The 12,842-nt window shown below is 51.0% G+C and overlaps 1 long non-coding RNA gene across 1 annotated transcript; it reads right to left on the bottom strand.

Annotated features, from left to right (window-relative positions):
- Positions 1 to 20: 20 nt before the first annotated feature.
- Positions 21 to 12,573, bottom strand: LOC113455844. The gene is made up of 3 exons (XR_003376791.1): positions 11,574 to 12,573; positions 5,923 to 9,598; positions 21 to 57 (listed from the first exon to the last, which is right to left on the bottom strand). It is a non-coding gene; the product is annotated as an uncharacterized LOC113455844 (long non-coding RNA).
- Between the last annotated feature and the right edge of the window lie 269 nt (positions 12,574 to 12,842).

A 12,842-nucleotide genomic window follows, 5' to 3' on the forward strand; every position in this document is an offset into this window, starting at 1 on the left:
GATGTCTGGGCTACAGAGTGAGTTCCTGGACAGCTAGAATTACTACACAGAGAAACCCTGTTTTGAAAAACAAAACAAAACAACATCAAAAGTGGGGTGGAAGAAATGGCTCAGCAGTTAAAAGCACTTACTATTTTCGCAGAGAACCTGCATTCCCAGCACTCACACGGAGGCTCACAGCCATCTCTAACTCCAGCTCCAGGGGGTCTGACACCCTCTTCTCGCCTCTACCAGACACTCATATGGTGCATAAGCACACCAGCTGGCAAAATAGTCACACACATAAACACAGTTTTTTTCTTTCTTCTTTCTTTCTTTTTCCTTTTTTTCAAAACAGGGTTTCTGTGGCTGGTCTCAAACTAAGAGATCCACCTTTCTCTGCTGGGATTAAAGACATGTGCCACCAAACACCGGATCTTCTGGACCTTGTTCTTAGATTCCCCCTCCCCATCTCCAAAACTGTGAGCAAAAACTTCCTTGAGCTGGCACTGTGGCGCATACTTCATCTTAGAGCTGGGCAGTCAGAGCAGGAGGATCCTGGGTTCACAGGCATCCTGCAGCTACATAGCAAGACCAGCTTGGGTCAGGCATGGTGTCCCATGTCTATAATCCTGACACTCAAGCTAGAGATCCTCCTGAACCCCCCAGATCTGGGTACATGCATGTGCCCCTGTGCCCAATTTTTACCTGAGTTCTGGAATGGTCAGGCATGCACTTTACCAACAGAGTCACCACCCGACCCCACCCCTAAGTCCTCTGTGTTTTGTTTTCCTGAGACCAGCCTGAGTGTCAGGATTATAGACATGGGACACCATGCCTGACCCAAGCTGGTCTTGCTATGTAGTTGCAGGATGCCTGTGAACCCAGGATCCTCCTGTGTCTGGCTGCTCAAGGTACTGTAGCATTCGTGTGCACGCGTACACATGAATCTGTACATGCACACACACAAAATAAAAAAAAAAAACAGCTATGTATGCCTTTAATTCCAGCACCCTGGAGGCAGAGCAGGCAGAACTCTGTGAGTTCGAGGCCAACCTGGTCTACAGAAGGAGTTCCCAGGACAGTCAGAGTTACACAGAGAAACCCTGTCTCAAACAAATAAACAAAAGACAGAGAGAAATCAAGGAAGACACAAAACATACATATATCTTTCACACAGAGAAATAGGTAAATATATTGAAAGAAAAGAAGGAGGAGGAAAAAAGGAAGGCCCCTGGGGAAAGTAAACAAATAAAACCACATTTCTCCTGCTCACCAGTAACCTAGGCTATATTTTGTCATAATGGCCCAAAGGGACTCAGGAGGGAGCTTGTGGAGCATCCCAGTCCTAGAGTCTTCTCTTCTCTAGCATGCTGACAGTTCCAGCTGCTTCCTCCCTCCGCGCCATCCCAGGGCCCTCCCCGTGCCACCAGCCCTCCAGCTTGTCACTTCTTCTATTCCCCACAACTTTCCCATCACTCCTGCTTAGAAAAGTTCTAGAGTCCAGCAAACTCCAGATTTCCACCCTCATCCAGGCCCCGCCCAGCTCTGCAACCCTGTGTTCTGTGCCTCTGCCTCTGTCTTCGCTGCTCTATCAAATGCCCTTGACTCTGACCCTGACCAAGGAGCCCCAAGACAACTCTCATTTACATCCCCCAGAGTTTCCCCTCTTTTCCTCCAAGCCAGCTTCTGTTGTCTTTTACAGTGAAAGAGGTTCCCCTCCTCTCAACAGAAGTCCCAACCTCCATACCATCCTTTCCTGTATCCACAACCTCTTCTCCAATCTTCCTTCCGAATTCCAAGCGACTTTAATCTCTCCCAACTTAAAATGAGAACACAGCGAGATGTTCATGAGGTGTCTGCAGCAGCCCCGTGTCTCTCCCTCGAGAATGGAAAAAAATCTTCCTATTGACCCACAACAAGGCTGTTCTAGCATGACCAGCATTCTCCAGCCACTCCCCCAAGCACACTCTTCCTCCTCCAAAGAGGCTGGTCCAAGAGGGTCAGCAGCCGTCCAGCAGCTGACAGCGAGAGCCACACCCTCTTTCTGGACCCCAACCCTCCTGCTCCCCACTTATATCCAAACTCCACCTTCCCAAAATAGAACTCCAGTCTTCTGCCAAACCTAATATCTCTGCCCCTCTAGGGAAGGGCACCTCTGTGTGCCTAGTCCCTGGAAGCGGCCCCTCGAGTGTCTCTGTCCCTGGCTGGCTGTGTCTCCTGCACATGGCCACCCTCCTTCTGCAGCTCATTGGCACCACTCACCCGGACACCACACCTCTCAACACCACTGTGACCAGGCTTTCTCTCCGGAACTAATCCCTGCCCAAAGCCCTCTCTAAAATGCCTGCTGCTGTGACAGTGGCTACCTATCACCCCGGCCCTTGGGAGGCAAGAGCAGAGGGCTCTTCAAGGCCAGCCTGCGTCACAATACGTGTAATAAAGTGAAGCAAAATCCTGTCTCAAAACAAACACCCAAACAACAGCGCAAGCCTAGAGCTCCACCTTGTCCGGCTCCAGAATCTTGTTTTGCTCACGGTTCTGGAAGCTAGAAAGTCCAACACGGGGTCAGATGGCTGGGGCTGCTGAGACAGCTCAGTGGGCGAAGGGGCTCGCCACCAAGCATAACAACCTAAGTTTGATCCCAGGACCCACACGGCGAAAGGGCAGAGCCAAATCCTAAAAGATGTCCCTTGGCCTCCCATACCTGCATGGGGATGCGTGTTCATACACATGATCAATTAATAAATGTAATAAAGAAGCCGGGCGGTGGTGGCGCACACCTGTAATCCCAGCACTCGGGAGGCAGAGGCAGGTGGATCTCTGTGAGTTCGAGGCCAGCCTGGTCTACCAAGGGAGTTCCAGGACAGGCTCCAAAGCTACAGAGAAACCCTGTCTCAGAAAAAACAAAATAAATAAATAAATAGAAATAGAAAAAAAATGTAATAAAGAATACATTAAAAAAATGGCTAGGGGCTGGAGAGATGGCTCAGAGGTTAAGAGCATTGCCTGCCTCTTCCAAAGGTCCTGAGTTCAATTCCCAGCAACCATATGGTGGCTCACAACCATCTGTAATGGGGTCTGGTGCCCTCTTCTAGCCTGCAGGAATATGTACAGGCAGAACACTGTATACTAAATAAATAAATATTTTAAAAAAATGGCTAGACAAAGAGTTTGCCTAGCTTCTACCAGTACTCTGGAGGCAGAGGCAGATGTATCTCTGTGAGTTCAAGGCCAGCCTGGTCTAGTTCCAGGATAGATAAGGCTACACACACACACACACACACACACACACACATTCACAAATCCAGGGCTATCTGTTGCCATCTTCGGGCTCCAGAGGGCACTCTACAAGATATACAAATATAAAATGGGTACAATGCTACGTAAAATAAAAATAATTAAATTAAAAAAAAATCATTCTGAACCAGAGATGCTGTCTCAAACCCACAACCCTAAAACGTGGGAGGTTGAGACAAGAGGATTACTTTGAGTCTGAGGCTAGCCTGGGCTACATAATGAGTTTGAGGAAAGTCTAATAGCCTGAATTACAGTGTGAAATTGTATCCAAAGAAAAAGGGAGGGAAGAAGAGAACGAGGAAGGGGAGCAAGGAGGTTGATCTGTAACTCAATGGTAGAGTATGCTCCTAAGGCCCTGGCATCCATCTCCAGTCTGGGGGTGGGCAGATATCTCACACATGGAGACAACAGGATCAGGAAGGAGTCCATGGCAACGTAAGGAGTCCTTGGCAACATAAGAAGTTCCAAGTCAGCCTAAGCAACATGAGACCTTGTGTTTAAAAAAAGAAGAAAGAGGGGCTGGAGAGACAACTCGGTGGTTAAGAGCACTGGCTGCTCTTCTAGAGGTCCTGAGTTCAATTTCCAGCACCCATTCGGTGGCTCACAACCATCTAGAGAGGGATCTGGCGCCCTCTTCTGGCCTGCAGACACACATGCAGACAGAACACCACAGAACAAACAAATATTTTTAAAAAAAGAAAAGAGAAAAACTAGGCATGGTGACACACACTTGCATGCTTGTAATTCCAGCACTCCAAAAGCAGAGGCGGGCCGGGCGGTGGTGGCGCACGTCTTTAATCCCAGCACTCGGGAGGCAGAGGCAGGCGGATCTCTGTGAGTTCAAGACCAGCCTGGTCTACAAGAGCTAGTTCCAGGACAGGCTCCAAAGCTACAGGGAAACCCTGTCTCGAAAAACCAAAAAAAAAAAAAAAAAAAAAGCAGAGGCTGGAGAAGGGTCGCAAGGGTGAAGCCAGCCTGGTCCACACAGTGGCACTCTACCAAAGAAGACAAAAGCAAGGCTGGAGGAGATGGCTTAGCAGGTAAAGGTGCATGGTGCCAAGCCTGACACCTGAACTGGATTCCCAGGATACCTATACTAGAAGTAGAGGAGTGACAGGCACAACTGTCCCTTGAACTACACATCTTAGAGTGCACGCGCGCGCGCACACACATACACACACACACACACACACGCTCGCACCCAATGAGATTCTTTAAAAATAACAAAAACAAAACAGGTAGGGGTGGTGCATGCCTCCTTTAATCCCAACATTTGGGAGGCAGATCTCTGTGAGTTTCAGACCAGCCTGATCTACATAGTGAAGTCCAGGCCAGCCAAAGCTATGTAGAGAGACCCTGTATTAAAAGAAAAAAAAAACAAAGAAAGAAAGAAAAGAAGGAAAGAAGGAAGGAAGGAAGGAAGGAAGGAAGGAAGGAAGGAAGGAAAGAAAGAAAGAAAGAAAGGAAGGTGGGCTGGAGAGATGGCTCAGAGGTTAAGAGCACTGACTGCTCTTTCAGAGGTTCTGAGTTCAGTTCCCAGCAACTAGATGGTGGTTCACAACCATCTGTAATGAGATCTCATGCCCTCTTCTGGCATGCAAGGATACATGCAGAAAGAACCCTTTATACATAATTAATAAATCAATCTGCTTTAAAAAGTATATATATATATATTCTGATTAGGGGCTATAAAGTGAATTCTTTTCTCAAAAAGCAAGTCAGATGGTGGCACACGCCTTTAATCCCAGCATTCTGCTTGTGGGGGCAGAGGCAGGTGATCTCTGTGAGTTCAAGACCAGTCTGGTCTGCAAAGCAAGTTCCAGGACAGTCAGGGCTATAGAGAGAAACCCTGTCTCCAAAAACCAAAATCAAACAAACACAATTTCTTTGTTCTGGCTGCAGTTTAGACAGCAGACATGGGGTTCCTAGCACCGAAATTTCTTTGCTCTGGCTACAGCTTAGATGGCAGACATAGGGTTCCTAGCACAGGGAAAAGAGTCTGGTGAACAGTCGTGAGATGAGGTGAATCCCACTGACCTCGTGCGTTGGATGTGGGAGACTGAGGACAAGGGTAGCCTTTGCAATGGGCTTGGCTGGGGCACGCTGAAGAAAAATCAGGCCAAATAGGAAAACTGAGCATGCTTCTGACCTTATTTTGAGATCACCAAGTGTCAATCCACACCCTTGCACCTTTTTGGACCCTAAAAATACCATGAGATACATTATTTTGGTGATGAGAGGTTGAGGCAGGATCCCATCATGTAACTCTGAGTGGCCTGGAACTCACCATGTAGACCAGGCTGGACTTCAATTCCCAGAGATTCACCTGCTCCTGACACCCAAGTACTGGGATTAAAGGCATGTGTCCATACACAGCTATGAGATGTATTCTTGTTTTGGTTTTTGTTTTTTCAAGACAAGGTTTCTCTGTGCAACAGTCCTGGCTGTCCTGGAACTCTGTAGACCAGTCTGTCCTTGAACTCAGAGATCTGCTTGCCTTTGCCTCCCAAGTTCTGGGATTAAAGTACCACCATGCCCAGCTATGAGATGTATTCTTAAAAGTGGCATGGGCTAAGTTCATAGAGGTTTTGAAGTTACAGTGCTAATCAGCAAAGGTCCTTGGTCCAGTATCTTAGGCCTCACCTGTGCAAAGGCCAACGAGGCAGGACAGCTCATGCTTGTAATCCCAGCATCAGGAGGCCTGATGAAGAAAGAGTGTCACAAGTTCAAGGCCAGTCAGGACTAAGCAGTAAAACCCTGTGCCAGCCAGCCATTCCCCTCCCTTCCATCAAATACAAAAGCTAGGATTTGCGGTGTGGGTCTGTAATCTTAGCCAACTTAAGGCGAAAGCAGGAGGACTGGGTGTTTCAGGCCAGCATGTGCTACAGAGCACGCACCATCCCGTCTTCATATCAAGACCCTACCTTATTAGAAAAAGAGAAAAGCAAATATCAACCCCATCCCCATGCCTAGGAAGTCTGAAGTCTGGGAGTGGAATCAAATGAACTATTTCTTTTTTACCATTTTCCCCTCCTTTCTGGAGACAGTCTCACTATGGACTCAAGAATGGCCAGGAGCACCTGACCCTTCTGCCTTAGACTCATGAGTTGTGGTATTACAGGTTTTTACTACCATGACTGACCTTTTTCTTAGGGTTCTGGGGGGTCAAACCTAGAGATCCATGCTAGAGTCTACCACTGACCTGCGCCCCAAATCATCCGTTTTAAAATTCCAGGTAATTCCGGCTCAGGCTAAGCTTGGAACTGCTGTTGTATACAGCTTGGAACTGTACCCTGAGCCCTGAGCTCTGGGTTCTGTTGGGTACTGCTCAGAGCCTGGAAAACAGTTACTGCGGTACCCAGCTGGCTGAGTAGGATGGAGACCAGATGCAAGGGCTGCTCTCAGGGTTTCTGGCCCTCGGCATTCTTGAGCCCCTCAGCCACTGTAGTTCTGCACAGAACCATGTGGTGGCGCCAGTACCCCAGGGCTTCAGTTGGCTATCCTGAACCGGAGACCCTGGAAGAACTGTCCCCTTCCCCTATAGTCCACATCCCACTGGGAACCAAGGTTTGGTGATCACTGGCATGTCCTTTTCCAGGGAGAAAAGGTGATACCAGAAAAGCGTACCAGCCAAAAGCTGATGCACTCAGATTGGAAGGGGTTAACTCTGGAGGGTCAGGAAGGCAAGCTAGAGAAGACCCCTTGGTCACAAGAGTTAAGGGGCTTGGAGGTAAATAGCTCAGATGGAGTCTAACCTCATGCCACTATAACCCTCAGCCTATTCTACTCAACCTGTCTATCCTGGTCCCAAGTATTGCTTCCCTGCCAAGCGCAGGGGTAGTCGGGGCTCCAGGCTGCAAGTTCTCATAGCCTGGCAATCAGGTAGGCTGGGGATGGGCACTCGAAGCAAAGAGGATGTTTGGATGGAACTCTTACCAGCTGTCAGCTTCCCGTCTCTTGGGTTGGAGGCTCTGGGACCCTGTCTTGCTCTGTGGTCACAGAAGCCCACGATCCTGGCCAGAGGAAGAGCCTTCACCCAGTTCTTGGTTCTGGGTGCAGTTCAACTCACCAGGAGAGCTGCCCGGGCACCATTCTCACTTCTGGTTCCAAGCCAGAGGTCCACTTTAGGCTCCCCTGTCCTTCATTTGCCCTGCTTGAGGGAAGATTAAGACCCCAGATCCCAACTGGAGATACTCTTGCCCAGTCTGTTTAAACTTAGCATACTCTGACTTCTGCAGTAGAAATTGGTCCACACCCCTTGTCTCCAGGGTATCCACCCGACACCCACATGCTCCGAAGAACCACCCTCTCCCTCTTGATTATGCCTTCCTCTTTGAGGACCCTCATATGTGGTTCTGTCCTCTGAGGTTCTGCCTCTTCTCTTAGGATGCTGGGACTAGGCCAGATGTTTTCCCTAAGAAGCCAGCTGTTTTCCCCATCAGAAAGTAGCCCTGGCTCCTCTGCTAAAATCGTTTCTAGGTTGCAGCGTGGCAGCCCTACTGGGCCAGGGCCTGGGAGTGGTTAACTCCTCGGGTCCAGGCAGCAGCGTCTGCCTCCAGCTTTCTGCATTCTCCAGACTTAGCAGAGACTTCTAGAGACCCTGAGAAGGCTAAGTATGACTGTCGCCAACCCCCTCAACAACTACCATGCCCCTCTCCAGAGCTTTGTCCCCAGATGACCCAAGTGAGGTTCAAAGGGATAAATGTTACCAATTGAGAATAATTATAACAATAGCTATCCTCCTGTTAGCCTTGAAGCCACCAGGATTTAATTAAGTGCCTTCACAACTCATTTGACGGCTTTTTGACAACTTTGTGACATGGGGGGAATATTTACCTAAGAGAAAAGTAGGAAACCCATGCTGTGAAGCGCCTCAGTCACCAAGAGCTGGGTGGATGCTGCTCAGCGCTAGTGGCTGCAGACCAACCCTCTGAGCTCAGCACTGGTGACTGCAGACCGGCCCTCTGAGCTACTTAAGTTCCCCTGAGCCCTCTCTCCTAGGTCTGGGCTCGGGAGCCCCACCTGTGAAATGGGAAAACCAACAGATAGAGTTAACACCACTAGTCCCAGATGAAGAGCGGGGCCAAGGCACCTTCCAAGTATTTATTAGTGATTCCTCCTCCTGGTGGCTGTGGTCAGCCTGGGCGAGGATCCCAGCCTCGCCGGCCGCTCCTGGCTGCCTGGCTTGGGGTTAGCGCTTCCCTCTCAGCCTTTTTGTCTCCAGAGCTGGAAAACGGAGACGAGAATAACTGACCCTGGTTTCACCATGCAGGTGTAATGGTCTGCCCACAACCCAACTGAGAATTGCTGGGAAATGTCCTCTCTTGTCAGTAAGACTACTGAGCACAATCAGGGACAGAGACACCCTTCCACCATGGGTGCCTCCAGGTTCCGAGGGGAGTTTGTAGGTAGAGCTCCATCATTAGTGGCTCAGGAGTCCCCTACACAGAAAAGCAGGCTCAAGGTCATGGCAGTTACCTGGGTAGAGGGGTTCAGCCTGCCTCTGGGTCTCCCAAGGCCTCCTGTTCTAACTGTACCCCCTGTGCCTTTCCTCCAGAGACCAGAACCTGGTCTGGGGAGAGGGCCAAGGAATAGGGACAATCCCAAGGCTAAAATGGCCCAGAAGGTGACTTGGCTGTGGCTGGGTGGGATATCAGGGTCTGGGAACGACTCCTCAGGATGCAGTGACCCGTGTTCTCCCCCTTTGTCCCCTCCTCCCTGCCCACCATGGGTCAGTTCCCTGGTCCCAGCCTAGACATCTGGAACTGGGGCAGACAAAGGGCTGCGGGAAGGGACAATAACCTTCTGTCCATTTTCCGATGCTGGGCCAGGCCTGGCCAGGGCTGGGGGCCGGAGCCCCGGCGAGGCGGTGCCAGGCCCCCCGCGGGCAGCGGACAATGTTGGCAGTGATGGAGAGGAGGCATTTCAAAGCGTTTTGTTCCTCCTGACCCCCTCCCCTCCACACATCGCGCCCCAGCTCGGGGTGAGGCCCCAGCCCCACCCCCAGCCACCCAGGCCTGGCTCTGGACTGCTTGGGGACTGGCCACATTCTTGACCTCAGGGGAAAAGTTTAGACTCTTTGCGCCCTGGGCAACAATAACAGTGTCACAGACCTGATTTAGGAGCAGCATTTACCATCACAAAGCCTCAGACAAAGGGCTGAGGCTGAGAACTGAGACCGAGCTGGCCTCAGAGCCTATTCCACTGCCAGGCTCTCTTCACGTCTCTCCCAGGTTCTGCCCAGGCCCTCACTGTGCCAGGCATGGACACACCTGGGGAGGACTTGAGGCAGAGGGATGGAGGAGAGACAGTAGTACAACTAGGAAAGAAGCAGTTTTGAGAATCACTTCTTACTCTCCCATAAAAAACTTAGTAACCCTGAGTAGGTCCTTCCCCACTCCAGGCCTCAGTTTCCCCATCTGTAATAAAGACGCCAAATAAGCAACACCACCGAGAGCAGGAGGCTTTGTCCTTGTGGCAGGAGGGTTTCATTATGGCCATGGCCAGGTTGGGGATGGACCCCTGGAGGAGCTCCATCTACTGAAGAGGCTGAGGCTACACAAGGCCCTGAGCTGCAAGAGTCGGAGATCAGCCTGCGCAACACAGTGAGATTCAGTCCGCAAAGACATCGGTGGTGGAGAGAGGAGGCTTGCCACTGCAATCCCCAGGTGCCAGCCACCAGCTTACTAAGTCCTTCCTGGATTCCACCCCCTCTGATCCTTTGAACCCCAGTCAACCTCACAAAGCGGTGTGTCATGAACCCTGCTCTAAAGTTGACCAACTGAGGATGAAAGACGGGGGAGTGACCTGCCCAGGGCCAGGCTGCTGAGCCCCTGACTTCCCCAGTGGGAAGGAATGAGGAGGCAGCTGGCTTCTGCTGAGCTGGGGTGGAAGGGCCTCCCCTCCCAACAGAAGGCCATGAATAAATAAATATTTGATTATCCCCAGGGGGAATTCCACCCTCAGAGCAGGTGCCTTTAAAATCTGGACTGATTCTTGTCTGTGAGCAGAGGTTGGCCTGGGTGGACACCCAGATGCAGGGGACTGGACACAATGACACACACACACACCCATTCCCCCTTATCCCTGTGGAGGCCAGGAAATAGAGGCAACACGAAAAGGTCACTTAAAGATTTGTGGCACCAGCTTTAGGCTGTGGGTCTGTGTAGTGCCCATTGGGTGAACGTCAATGATGGTCTCAGAAGGGTGCCTTGAAGCAGTAGAGGGAACCCTTCAGACCAGGACCCATGATGGGCCAGCACATCTCACCCCACACTAGGCACCCCTGGGACATCATGACATGCCGTTTGCTTTCCTTTCCATGAAGTGGTTGGCTGTTGAATACAACGTGAGGGGTGATGGCTGGACACCAAGAGCAAAGGGATCTGTTCCGGGAGAAACTCCGGAAACTGCAGTGACCCCGACAGCAGCAGGGGTTGTCTGGACCCTGACAGAAAGGAAGGAGACCCGAAGTGTGGGTCAGACTCCACTTCTCCTCCCCCTTGCCTGACTCCATGCAAAGGAACTGAGCTACACAGGTAGCAGAGTGACAGCAACACTAACACCCTCCAGAGCGCCCCAACCCCAGGACCGCCAGTCACCTGGAATGAACAGCTACCCATCTGCAAGTTATTTATGGACAGGGTCTATGATGCAGCCAGTTTAGCAGTTTAGCCTTAAGTACTACTGTATATAGCCAAGGCTAGCCTTGAACTCTTGATTCCATTAAAGGCATGGGTCACCGTATCTCAGCTACTTTTAGAATGTTAAATTTGAGTCTGTTATTATGCCAGTCAAACAAAAGAGTGGGCTGGTGCGGCAGTGTACCCCTTTAATCCCAGTTCTTGGGAAGTAGGGGTGGATGGATTTCTCTAAGTTCCAAGCCAGCTTGGTATACATAGCAAACTCTAGGCAAGCCAAGTCCACGTTGTAAGATCCTTTCTCAAAAAGTGGCAGCAGGTACCTGAGGCTGAGTTTGAGGCTAACTAGCCTGGGAAACATGGCGATCCTGTCTAAGAAAAAAAAAAGTTGGCTTGGAGTCTGGGGTCCTCCATCCCCCCTCCATCCCTTCTCTACACTTCCTTCCCAGAATGAAACTTCTCCAACTACCATCCTGTCCCTTTGACACCTCTCTCCAAACCACCACAGACACACCAGTCACAGACAGTGGGGGACTATCCAAGCAGAAAATGCCACAGCTCTTGAAGACACAGAACGTTCATGGAGGCCTTAAGGAACCCTAGGAACAACAGCCTTCCCCTCCCTGCCTGGCTTCAGAAGAGAGGAGCACTCACCGGGCAGAGCATCTTTGGGTCCCCCTCAGCCTGGAGGTGGATGGTACCGCTGGGTGCTTAGGTACAAGAGGACTGCCTGCTCAGCTCTTATTTTGGAGGGTTGGCCAGGCAGCCCATCCCAGGCCCAGACTTTCCTGGCATCTCTAGGCAGGAAGGGCACTGCCTGGGGGTTGGGAAGAGCAGGAAAAGATTATAAACAAAGGTGTCTCCCAGAGGGCTTGATCACTTTCCTCTGGACATTATGGGATGAGGGTCTGAGAAGCCAGGGGTCCAGAAGAGCAGGGGCGAACAGAGGTTGATCTGACCCGGACCCCAGCCCCACCTCCACTCCAAGGCACGGAGGCCCACATGGAGGTGTTTGCTTTTCCTGTCTCCACACTAGTTCCATTCAGTGTGGCCCATCCCACCCCAGGCCAGCGGCCAAGGACCCAGTGCACCAGTGGGCGAGATCACCGACCAGCCTCCCTCCTATCCTTGTTGCATGAACACGGCACAGTAGCCACCAGTGCCTCCCCGTTTTATGGGGCATTGGAAAGAGAAGAGAAGAAAAAAAGACCAGATAGAGGAAGGTGAAGGAAAATATGGGTACGAGGTTGAAAAAGAAGAGGAACACACAGACAGTGATGGAAAATAGATGCTCTGAGAAGGCCTTGGGCATACGGAGGCAAAATGAGGAGCCACTGGGCAGAGGGCTGGGCCAGTAGCAGGGAGGGCTGGTCCAGAACCTCACTGCTTTGCTTTGTGCTGAGACACGGAAGCTGGGATATTCACTTGAAAATGAGCATCCTCCTCATCCCTGGGCCAGGGGTCCAGGAGGGGCTGAGACCTGGTCTGGGGCCAGGGGAAAGAGGGTGAAAGTTTCCCCCAGTCAGAAGGCCATGGGGGAGGCATCTCAAAGGGTCCTGCTCTTTGCTCTCTTCTGACTGTCACATTGGTACATAAAGGGGGTAGAAAGGTCAGACGTGCCCTTTCAGGCCCGTGAGAAAAATTCTGCCCATTTCCCTAATCCATATTTATTGGTGTGAGACACTGGGGTGGGAGAAAGTCCCTGCCCCCACCCACCCACTGCCCCAGCCAGGCCAGGTTAGCACTAAGAACAGGCTCCATGTCACCCAAATCCTACTCTTTGTCTCCAGATTGGCTCCAGAGCCCACCCCTCATTCCCCCTTGGGGTTGCCAAGCAACCATGGAAGGGTAGCTGAGACATTTTCTTTATTACAAGCAAAGGCAAGACAGAGTTGTGGTCCCAGAGGGGGGTATAGGGTGCTG

Source organism: Microtus ochrogaster, chromosome 4 (genome assembly GCF_000317375.1).
Source record: "Microtus ochrogaster isolate Prairie Vole_2 chromosome 4, MicOch1.0, whole genome shotgun sequence".
Classification (NCBI taxonomy): domain Eukaryota; kingdom Metazoa; phylum Chordata; class Mammalia; order Rodentia; family Cricetidae; genus Microtus; species Microtus ochrogaster.